Source organism: Lissotriton vulgaris, chromosome 5 (genome assembly GCF_964263255.1).
Source record: "Lissotriton vulgaris chromosome 5, aLisVul1.2, whole genome shotgun sequence".
Classification (NCBI taxonomy): Eukaryota; Metazoa; Chordata; class Amphibia; order Caudata; family Salamandridae; genus Lissotriton; species Lissotriton vulgaris.
The window spans coordinates 327,114,056-327,126,925 of NC_141693.1; positions in this window are offsets into that span (position 1 = coordinate 327,114,056).

A 12,870-nucleotide genomic window follows, 5' to 3' on the forward strand; every position below is an offset into this window, starting at 1 on the left:
CTTGATGCAAACGCTTTGCCCATGAAGCCGTGTGGGCAATGATTAAATATTTCTTCCATGTTTGGTGCGCAAATGCAGCGCTGGTTTCGACTCAAGCCGATGTGGTGACAGAAGCCGCTTTATTGAACAGGTAAACACATGACGGCACAGGGCAGGTGTTACTTCCGGGAGAAAGCATCACGTCTCTGTGGCACTGTACGTGCTCGTCAATCATTAGCCTGCATGGGTTGGAGCCAACAGGCCCTGTACAAATTCCCCACAGGCAGCAAGCAGTGCGTTCTCGTCGGAGAATTGTCATCAGCTTCCAGGAACTCAAGAAGTAAAGTAAACCATGCAACAAGTAGGGAGAAGGGGTGAACGTTAAGGGGTATAAGTCACAAGCAGTTTCTCCTCTACAGACGAAAAAGCAAGCATAGGCAATGCCTATAGGTCTGTGTTGCATGTGCGAGCATGAAATGATATGCTACGCACTTGCACGATGTTTATATGTGCATCTTAATGCCACTACCAGAATCTGAACCCACTAATTCAATTTCAGAAAGTATGAAAACATGAAAAGAAAAACAGGCCCAGTACCAACATGCAAACGAATACACCAATTGACCGTAGCCTACATACCGCGATAAACTGGGAAATCTTATGCTTACCGGTGTCTGCAGGAGCTGTCTGGCGTGCTTGGTTGCATCAGCTGTTAACACAAAAGTAGGACCAATAGCTGCGGCGCCCCGCCTTTCTGATAACATAGAAAAAAAAATACGCACGCACCGGAAGTCAGGCAATGTCGCCTGTGACGGGGGCGGGGCCGCGTCCGGACCGGAAAAGGAGGCAGGCGAGTAAATGCGTATCGCGGCCCTGAGCTCCTGTGAGCGGTGGAGAGCCCCGGGGCCGCCAGCAGGAGGTTACGCTAGTGTTGCGGGGCTCCCTTGACCAAGAGGGAGCCCCGTGAAAGGAGCTGGCAAGAGCTGCAGCGGCGGAGTCCCCCGAGATAGCCCCCCCGGTAAGTTAAAAAGGGGTGGGAAGCACTCGTGTGTGTGTGTGTGTGTGTGCGTGCATGCTTGTGCGCTCGTATGAGTGGGGGGGTCTGTATGTGCGTGCGTGCATGGGCTCTTGTGTGTGTGTGTGTGTCTGTGTGAATGAGCGACAGCAGCTGCCCACAGCGAGCGCGTTCGCGTGCGCGTTTGAAATCGCCTCCAAGGCGATGCGCGTGGCCAGGATTGTCTCCTGGGAAGCATACACGCCGACAATAGGTTCTTGGCGGAGACGCGCTTCCGCGCGGCTTAGCCGAGACCTAAAAAACGGAGCGCGGCGTGCATGCAGCTCCCAATCGGGTGTTAAGGTGCCGATGTGGCGAGTCAAAGTACTGCGGTCTATTTGAAATAGACAAAAGACTTACCGGGCACAACATGTCGTTAAGCCTGAAACTGAACCAACTAAAAAGACGTAGAATAAACAAAAGAAAAGATTTAAGAGAAAGTAAGCACATAGTGAAGTGCTGTTCATAGAGTAGCAATTGTTTACAGCGTTTGAGGGATATTTACAATGACAAATGTTATACAACAATATACACAAAGTTCAAAGCGTGGAGCCCAGTATGGCTGAACATAATAAAGCATGACAATAGATCAAGAATGTGTCACAAGTGGTGGAATGTTCTGAGCAATTATACATACAAAAAATTAAAATATATTTACAGCGGTGAATATACATCAGCATGGTGGCTATACATTATATACATTAGTGTACTACATAATGACATCGGGTAGATCTTCGTAAGCTAACCATTTAATGTGGCCATTTGTCAGGTGATTTCTTCATATTCGTTCAAACCCTTGTTAACAGTATCAAAGATATGCATCCATTTACACTCCCTAGTGCTAAGGATGCTCAAGAAGTTACCACCACGTGGATTCATTGGTTACTTTTTCAATCCCCCACCATCTCAGGCTCTCCGGGGAGTGACCGATCCTCTCAAAATGCTTTCATTTAATCTAAAAATTTAACTACATCAGTTTTTCCGCAAGGTCCGGTTGAAACAATATTTCAATAAAGTCCCGTACAAACCAACCTTCAGTAACACAGGACTCCGACCACCTTCCACTTTCACTCCCCCACCACAAATGATGTCCTACAGGGTACTGCCATATGAACAGGTGGTGGTGAGGGATGTGAACAAACTATTATCTAAAAGAAAGTATGCCAAATACAAAATTTCAAGGCAGGAACGACAGGCTCTTGAATCACTCAAGCACAACACCGATATAGTGATGAAACCCGCTGACAAGGGGGTATCCATTGTGATTCAAAGCAGGGAGGACTACAAATCTGAAATCCTCTCCCAACAAAGGGTGGAGGGGAACTAGAAGAACTTACAGGCAGACCCCACAAGGGAGATTAAAACATTTCTCCTCGTATTGCCTGTTTAGGACCAGGTATTTCCTGGTCTTATTTTTTGCCCTGCCCTATACTTTGTACATATGGGGCAGCGTCAAAAATCAATGGTTGTTGCGGCAGAACTCCCGCTGCAACACCCATTGCACGCCCCTTTCACATTAAGTGCTGTGTGAATACGGGCATTATTTACAAGGTGGCATTAAGCCATGTTAAGTGGCTTAACGCTGCCTTGTATATAAAGCGAAGGAGTTAACGCCACCAGAACATCGCAAAAAGTGACGTTATTGTAGCGTTAATTCCTTGTAAATATGCCCCATAGTGTCTATCGCCATGTGAAACCTTTTTGAAGGTAACTTAGTTTTTACTTCTCTTCAATCCCTATATATATGGGGCCTGATTCAAAAACTACTCTTTGCAGTGTATTTTGTAGTGATACAAAATGTAAGTTTTACCTATACATATGTGTGTGATGTTCTCCACCCTGACTGTGGAGTCTGAGCACACATAAATATAAGTTTTAGAAGTAAATGTGGGAGGGACACAAGGGTGTGGATGGGAGAGAAGGGCAGACTCATTCATAAAGGGAATGGGATTAGGCAGGGTGAATTTGGGTTTAGGGAGGTTCTGGGGGTTACGGGAGGGACTTCACCCACAAACATAGGAGTAATCCAATAGGTTTAGTCTGTGAGTGGAGGCATGTAAATTACACTTTTTTTTTAGCTAACTTTTTTGTAAGTGACAACATGTTCCCCTTTCACAATGAACACATCTATGTACAAAGTAGTTTTCTTAACTGCTAAGGATTACTATGGCAATGTGTGTTTTTGAGACCCCAAAAAATATTTTCACTTTTAGCCAATGTTTCTTTTTTGTGTAGATTGATGAGGGCCCGAGAGCTTCGTCAACAATAAAGTTTGCTAAACGCATCACAAACCAAAACAAGCATTGACACAAACCTAAAGGATTGGTGAACAAGGTCAGACCTATTGGCTTTGCCAGTGCTTGTGTACCATGTATCTCCTGATAGTCCCGGGCAAGGCTGGCTTCCCGCCCTCTCAAAACACCACCATTTTAAGTATAATAAAGCGGGAGCTATCAGTATTCAAAGGGGGATCCCTTGTTGACGATCAATACTCAAATTGATTTTAGCTAAAATAAATACTTACAAGTTAATTTGCTAAGGAGATTGATGCCCACAGAAGCGTGAAGAAATGACCATAGCAAACCGGCCCCATTTGTTACTTCTTTTGTGTGGAAAAAGGGACCTAAATCTATGTAATGGAACATTCGCAAGCTGTACTGCTGAGAATATCGGATATCTTCATGCACGACAGCTGGGGAAGGAAGATAATGAGAGGGCTAGATGTTGATGCATACTGTACGTGCCCAGCCACGAGCGGGAGCCGCTACTTCCGGGTGGCGCGCGGCCGAGCCCTCGTGCTGAGAGTCCCGTGGTATGACGGCCTAGTGCAGGTGGCCCCTCTCATACACGCCAACATTTTAAAACTACGAAAGAGTAAGATTTTTTAAAAGAAACCGGGGTACTTCACTTACGTACATTAAAGCAAACAAGCATTTGCAATGCAATAGGTCTCGCATTAGGAAAGTTTGAGCTATTGGTATTGTAAATGACACATTTTTTATTTATGTGTTGATTTTGAAAATAGCAAAATTAACAGCTTTGTCATTTACAATTCCAATAGTTATAACTTTCGCAAATGTGACACCTATAGCATTTGTAATGCAATATGTGTTGTATTTACGTGACTTAGATGTATTGATATTACAAATAACAATGGCTTTTAATTTTTTAAATATTTAATACTTAAATAAAAGTCATTGTAATTTATAATGGCAATAGCTTAAACTTTTGTAAATAACTTTTCTGAAGATTATGTTCAGTGTATTTTATTGCGATGAAAATCCAAGAACAGAAGTGAAATATTAACATCTTTTTGTGATATTTGTAATAAAGCTTAAAACATTGATAGAACATATTTGAACCAGTTGTTGTTAAGTGGTTGCACAGATTGATGTTGTGATGTCCCTGAGTGATGCTGTGGTGGCGCTGAGTAATGTTGTGGTGGCGACGAGTGATGCTGTGGCGTTCAGTGATGCTGTGGTAGTGCATAGTGATGTTGTAGTGCCCTTGAGTGATGCTGTGGTGGTGCCCCTGAGTGACCGTAACAAGTACATGCGTTTTTTCAGACTCCTATTCAAAGAGCGATGCAGCAAGTACTCCAGACTGTGTCAACGGTCAGGCTGGCACAGAATCCGAACTGAACGAACTATCGGGGGTGCACTATTTGGCACTGCAGGGGGGAGGGGGGCAATTGAAGTGTGAAATGTTGCACTTTGTACCAGTAGGGATTGTTGGATAGGACGCGGGTGGGAGCAGCGGGATAGGGGTGCAGGATGCTGAGTTTGGGAGTTGTGCAAGTTTGGATTATGTAGCATCACTGTGGTTAGCAGAGGTAGTGTGAAGTTGAAATAACAAACGAAATTTGTGCTACAAAACACAGCATCTCTAGGTTCAGCGATTTTACTTTAACTAGACTGTGCACAGCACAGCAGACTCTGCACATACAATTGAACCATGAACCAGTTGTACAGGGCCAGGCCAGGCGAACAAGAAGTTCAAATTGCAGAGTGCCCTTGGCGCTTGGGGATGGCTCCTAGAGATGCCTTTGCACAGGTTAAGGATTGCTCACAGAAACAGCCAATTAGCCTCAGTCTCTCAAGTTACTTGAGGGCAAGGATAAAGGTGCATGACCGGAGTGTCGTGACATCACCTGAAGGGACCCCAAGGTGGTAGTCTAAAAGCCCTTGGTTTCTTATTGAAGACGGTCTGGATGTGTCGCTCATTCGTCCTGGAATATCTATACTATGCAAAACAGTCCACTGATTAATGTTAAGGAATAAGGGCGCATTAAACGAGGCCATGAAACTTTTGAGAACGATTGGCTAGCACCAGCCAGAGATTAAGTAATTATGTGCTATCTCTTTCAGGCAATTCGGCAGCGGAATGTGAACAGGGGAGCTGGGCTGCTTCCTTTCATAGACACAAGCCCCCCGCCACGAAAGTAAATGGTCCCGCGCTGCGAGACTGGAGATGGCAGCACCCGTCTCCAGAATAGAACATAGCTTCAGAGGGACGGCGCTGCAGTACCACTGCACCTGCTGTACCATTGATAGCTACGGCTCAGTGGGTCATTCTAACTTCTGAAGCTCAGCTGAAAAAGGACTTGGTGGATGAGGAGAGAAAATGTGCGAATGGTTCAGGATTACCGAATAGATGCATTTCCTCACCAATGTTTGAACATATTTTCCAAGTCTCTCCAGCAGGCTCACAGGGCTTCTTATGTCCGCTCGGGTGTTAGGGCACTTATGTCAGTTCTTTTGGAATGGGGGATGGGGGGGCGAGGGGTGTCAACACTCCCCTAAAATTGATAGAGGCAGATGTTATGCGAAAACGTGTTAGGTATTTGAAAAAAAATGTTTTAAAAATAGTAATAACATCTTAGACTTACGTCTTTTAAACGTTCACATGAATTGTTATTAGTTTCTGTGGATTTGGACCGCAAATGCAGCCATCTGTGCTGCTGAAATTCTCCAGGGCCCTGGGTGCTTCTTTCCAATTTCTGAGGAAAGTCAGGGCGGCGCAGGAAGCGACGAGCAACGCGTTTCCGCCCATTGTGTCCCGGAGCACAGCGCACTGTTTGCTTTGGTACAGCTTCGAGATCGGACCCATGTGGATTTCTCGCGAAGCCACCACTTGCCACATAGTTTCGCTCTTTATATTGAAAAGTCGTTATTGCCACACATATGCTACTCGCTGCAAAGCGCTTCAAGACCTCGCACTGGGTAGTAAGTGCTATAAAGTACAATTTGCAATTACATGCGATTTGAACTTAAGAAAGCAGAAAATAATTGTTTACTGCTGGCAAAAATGGTAGCGGGAAGTCACGTATTGAAAAACTCACTGCCGCAGCCGGCTTGGGCAGGAAGCCAGGCAACCTGTGTTGGGACGGGGGCGGGCCACAAAAAGACAGGAAGCAGACGGAAACCTACCTCGCGCTCCTGTGCCCGTGAAGCCAGACGGAAGATTTGCGTGTGAGCCAGAGGGGCTCCCGTGCTCGTGGAGAGCCCCGCCTGTTGCCGAGACTGACCCGCTGCCGAGGGAGAGAGGGACACGCGGAAGAGCCCGGTGAGTGGGGGGGATGTGAGTGTGTGTGTGTGTGTGTGGGTGTGCGTGTGTGTGTGTGTGCGTGTGTCTGTCTGCGTGAGCGTGCGCGTGTCTGTGTGTGTGCGAGTGTGTCTGTGTGTGTGCGAGTGTGTCTGTGTGTGTGTGCGTTTGTCTGTCTGTGTGAGCGTGCGCGCGCGCGTGTGTCTGTGTGTGCATGCATGCGCGCGTACTGATCCATTGTGACTGGGAACAGCATGCCGGAATCGGAGCGCGTGTTCACGCACGCGACCTGATCCGATTCCGGCAGGCTGCGCGTGCCCATCTCCTGTCTCCTGGTAAGCAGAGTCGCTGGCTATAGGTCTCGCGGAGAGACAGCGCTTTGCACTGTAATAGCCAGGGCGAGACCTAAAAAGGGCATTTTTTGGCAGGGGCCTGATAAGCAGATCTATTTTTCGGTTGGAAAATCGGGGGTCTCGTGCCTGAATCGGGTGTACCGTACGGCAGGTATGCCTTACTTGTGTTAGAAAAGGGAACTGAAAATGCTCTCCTTCTGCAATCAAAGGCCCCCTTGCTGAGGACCATGGAGGGATGACTGATGAGTGGGTGCCAGTGGCTGCAGGTTGGTGGTGGTGGTGGGGGGGAATTGGCATTTACTTTTCAAAATCTGGGTTTGACCAACAATAAGAGAATGAAAGGCAGAAAAGGGAGGAATAGAACGAAAAACGTGCCAATGGGAGAACGCAGAAACTAAAAGGAACCTGCAAAACCGAGAAAAAGTTACCAGAAGTGTTGCTGGGATATGAAGTTGAGTTTATTGTACAGTTAATTCAAACCTTTACAATCATGCATTAGATTCCTTTTTCTGACATTGTTAGCTACTTAAAATAGATTGTTGTTAAAACACAATAGAAGTTCGATAAAATTTGACCCAGAAGTAGTATTAAACAGCAAAAGAAGAAGTATTGGGGGGCATGCTAGGAATGTAGAGTATAGTGCAGGGTGCAAGGCAGCAGTTTTTACTTCTGCAGGATTCTTGTTAAAGGTCAAAGTGTTCTACTTGTCTTACGACAAAAAGAGATGCTGTGTGCAGAGCGTCTGCTTGCTGCGGTTTTGCTATAAAATAAGGCGATGTGCGCATAGCCGTGGAGTGCTAGGGGTAGCTCTGGCTATAACTTGCTACTGCTTAAAACTATGGAGCAGTGCGTACCCTAAGAGGTACCGTAAGGTGCCCAGCAGCGTTGGTCTGGTGCCTAGCAGCAGTTTGAATAGAGGGGCAAAGCTGGAAAGAATGCTTCTTGCAGGTAAAGGGTGCAAAGTGCGTGTTTCTGTGATGGAAGGAAAGGGATTAAGGCAGCTGTGGCATTCGGCAGCGTCTGCGACGGACTGCTAAGAACAGCTGTAGGACCCTGCATCTATGTTTTTTAACAACTTAAACAAGGGGCCACATGTTCTGATGGCCACAGGTCTAAGGGCCTGTAAGCTTTATAAGAATCAGAATGTTAGCGGGATCAGCAGCCCTTAAAGTGCCGAAACAGCTGAGGGGTGCTTGCAGGGCTTGAGTCGGGGTACCACGCGGGTGGACCGCATCCCCCCACTTTTTTTACCGGGAGCTCGATAACTATAAACTGCAACTGAGTACAAGCCACCTTTCGTGATGTCCCTTCCTGTCGTGACGTCAGCGTCCCCCCACTTCTTTTTTTAGGACTTGTGCCCTGGGTGCTTGGGAGACTTAAAGGAGCCTCCTTGCAGTCATTGAAGTGAATATATATGTGTATGTTGACTCCCTCTTCAAGTATACTTTTGAAACTCCTCATGAATAGCGATGTTAGCAAAGGCTCTGCCTTCGAAGGTATGTCCTGTACAACGCCTGTGGATCGTATGGAGGGCCCCGTGATGATCCTTGAACAACTTACGATGAAGAGCACGGTGAGGAGCCAAGCCCCTTCCAGATATTTTTGAAGGCCCCTTGATCACTAAAGATGCCAGAAAGGCAGCCAGGAAACCATAACTGCTCCAGGAAGGGGTGCATACATGAATGCTTGCACTGAAGCTTCTTCCGGGCTCTTCTGAGGTCCCCTTACTCTCGATAGGTAATAATGTGTTATACTTTAGGCGCGTGCGAAATTAACATAATTTCCTTTCACGTAATTATGTAAACTTGTTGAATAAGAATGCAATATCGCATGAAATGAAGCAAAATGCAAATCTGGCAATTACCGCAACATTTTAGAGTAAAATGCGTTCATGCATCAATTTTCTACTCAATGATGCATTTCACAATGTACAAATAGTGCTACAAACAACATCCACTCACTTTCTGTTCCTTCACAATGTTCTTTGCGCCAGCGATAGGATTTTCCTGAGCAGACTTGAAATCATGCAATGTGGCGTAAAGGTGTACATTTGGAATTTCGCCTACCAAGCTTAATGTTAAATGCCAGAAATTATGCAAGAACACGCTGTGGCAATGAAAATTTGCCCGATGTATTCTTCCACGAGTTGTGGAGGCCCTCATTCAGAGTCTTACAGGCTGTGCGTACGCTGAGATCCCCTTTTATTGAGGTCTTAGTCTTAGTATTAGTATTAGTATTAGATGAGCAGCGTCACCATGTGGCAGACTATCAGAAGTGCGGTGTTGACTAATAAGTGCCGGTGCCGAGCACCAGAAACCAATTAATTGCTGGTGCTGAGCACCGGAAACCACAGGCTCCAATTAAGCACTGATTATATTGCACAGCTGCCCCAATGCGCCACACATGTGGGAGTAAATGACGAGCAGTACTGTTTCTCAATCTGTATGCAACATATTAAAAAAATATATTCTTCACTTTTATAGTGTCTCCTTTCTAGAAAGACAGTATCTACCACACCCAAAATACTGAATTTAATTTAAAGGAGCCACTTTTACTTCATTGGACACAGATTTTAACCAGTTACTTTCAAGAACATGTACATCCACATCTGTTTCTCTGGGAAATGTCATGTTTTTGTTTTCTTAAACAGTTTTTTAAAAGTCTTCCATCCGCACTATACCCAGCGCAAATGCCTTGATTTTCATCCTGCAGCATCCATCCACCAAGATATCATCATCTGCCAACCAGCTGGCGATTACATGGCGGTGGCTGGTATAGCACCAATCCGGTATCTTGCCACTGCCACCAGGCAAACCCCATTAATGTATGAATTGGGGGTCAATCTTTGCCACATACATTTTTACATAGCCTGACAGGACAAAAGGATGCTGGAGGAATCAGAGCTATTTTGTTGCGTACAGTTCTTAGGCACCCGGGGAACCTAATCCTAGCAATTACCAGGGTGCCATGTGAAACCTGGGTAAGCTACAGGATTTCACCCAAAAGTGCCTTGCATGTTTTGCAGTGCCTGGAAATGGGGGAATCCTGGGTACTTGCCAGTGCAAAGAGGTTTATTCTTAGTGTTGTTTCTGCCAGATTCAGCAAGCATTGGCAGAGCCAAAAGGTCCTGCCATTGCCTGAGCTATTGGCCTTGTCTATGTGAATGTCTTTTTGTCATGTTGTCTAGCAGCATATCTGCAATTCAGCATGGCTGAAAGTCACTGAATGCCCAGAATCACAGGATGTTGAGCTGAGTCTCTTTGCCCCCCATGTTGAGTTTATTGTCCTGCCCCTCCTAACACAAACAAGCCCTATGAAGTAGCCTGCGCTGACTGCATCATAGCCCTTTTTCAGTGACTTTCAGCCATGCTGAACAGCATATGTGCTCCTAGACAACATGGCGAAAAGACATTCTCATTGACAAGGCCAATAGCTTGGGCATTGCTAAGATCTATTGGCTTTGCCAAAGCTTGTTCGATCTTGGTGGGGTTTTGCTGAAAAAATGTAGAAGGGATAGTGAGAAACAGTTGCGGAGCTTTGAAGAAAAGCGAGGATGTGGCCTAACGACCAGAGCTGCTGACAGGGGAACTGGGGAACCAGGTTCGCATCTTGGGGTCAGCTGAACAGCTTGTGAATTCGGGCAAATCACTTAGACTTTCCCCTGCGTACAACAATGAATGTGTCATTGTGGAATGTAACTGGTGAGCACTTAAAGCACTCCAAGACCATCGGTTTGTGTTTGCACCATGGCATTCGGAGGACGGAGCAAGTGCTCAAATACCATCAGATCATGCAAAGAAATGTAAATAAACAACTTTAACAACTTTTAAAGAAATGTATTTGCTTATGTACACGTGCATGCATTTTAGTGGTATGTGTGTATGTGCACTAGAGAGATAGCCTGAGAGCACTCCTATGGAGACCTTGAAAGCAAAGAAAAAATACCTGCGCAAACCGGTAGCACTATAAGGAGACATGTACTTGGCCATGCCCTATGGGAGGGCCAAACACATGAGGAGGGCATGACGTCCACATGCCATGACAAATGCTGAAGTTTATCAATGGTAGGAGATGGGTGGCCTGTAAGCCCACAGATAGAAAATAACACATTTCTTTGAGACAGTGCATGTGTTGTCTAGCCTAGCAGTGCATGCTCGGTCAATCCAAGACCTAAAAACATTGCACAAGCGAAACCTACTGGCTTTGCCAATGCTTGTTGTGTTTATAACAGGGTGGTTAAATGATTCATCTGTACTCACAAAATGTGGAACTGAGGCAGAGGCGAGGTAGGTGAAATGATGCCCCTTCCAGAGAGGATAAGGCGTAAGGGCCAGAGCAGCTGACTAGAGCTGGAAAACCGGGTCTGAGTTTCGGCATCGGCGTTGTAGTGTAGTTCCTATATTCCCAATAGGCTCTGCGCATTAGAATAACATAAACAATAGTTTAGACGTAGGACTGAAGTTGACTAGGTCTCTATTGAGTATGCTAGACTTAATTGTGAATGCCAGCTAGCTCAGAGGTCACTAGAAACTTTCTCCAATAAACAAGAAGGGATCAGTTTCTGGCAACCATATAACATGACAACTTTGTTCCCCAAGAATAAGAAATATATCTTCAGAGTCGCGGAAACAAAAGATGGCTATTTCACTCAGTCAATCGTGCATACTTCGTTTCACCAGGGTTTTTGCAGAGAAATAGAGAGACGGGCGTTTTCAATAAAAGGTTATTTATTGAGCAGTCTTCTTTCTCATGCAAGAGAAGTGAATTGCAACAATCGTAATACTTGCTATGAAGTAAAGTGGGTACAGTAAAAAGAGTATTATGAAATAATACTGTAAAAGCATGATATGGTTTCTAAGCCATAAGATACATAAAATAGATAAAATACATACAATGATAAATAATGACTAAAAGTACTCAACTGGTGCATCTAAAATACGCCTACCCCGGTGTACCTAACCTAAGTCTAGTACAAGGGAAGAAGTAAGTAAGGTGTAGATTGAGTTAAATAGTTTCTGCCAAGAATCTATCCAAGAATTCTCTAAGGGTCTAATCAGCTCCGTAACTTGGTTATAGAATGAATGAGGTCTTGTATCTCTCTCTCAGGACTCGATCTCCCAGTAACCCGCAAGAGTAGCAGGGAAACACTGGAGCTGGATTTCTCGGCAGGAGAAAAGACAGCGTCTCTCGCAGTGCATCAGCTGGAGGGTCAGCTTCCTTCGGCACTCGCTACAGCAGGGCGTCAGGCAAGTAGTTAGTCGATCTGCTCCAAACCACTGTGTGTTTGCTAGGGCAGATGTGGGTATATTTATACCTGGAAGGTGCCGAGTTTGACGTAAGGGTGGACATAATAACGTCACTAAGAACTCAAAGTTTTTTACACGCTCCAGGAGTTCTGGGACAAATCAATACTGAAGCAGGGGGAAGTCCCGTACTGCTGAAGGCTGGTTGTCTTCAAGAACTCGTTGTACTCTAGGAGCTTAGTGGAAGTAGCCATGCTGTATTTGGACTGCATTGGCTGTGTCTAAATATGGTTATGATTCTTAAGCCTATATAAGGATATGATAAGTTATACCTATATAAGGGCATGAATCGGGAAAATTACACTAGAGCCCTAGATACGTTTACAACACCCACTCCAAGTAGAATGTCCATCTTTACTAAATATTAAGCAGTTATAACATTTCTAAGCATGTGTTTACAATCCCACCCCAAAAATACATAAAAATGCATTTGAAATGGTTTGTACACGAAAAATGAGTATTGTACTGTACGTTTTCTAGGCAGTGGTATCATTCAAATCATGCATATAGTTTTACATTTGAAATGCTGGCTGAATGGTTCACGAAATTACATTTATGAAATGGCTCTTAATACAGAAGAAAAGGTCGAGACCATTTCATCACAGATTTATATAATACTGTACATGTGCTAGAGGCT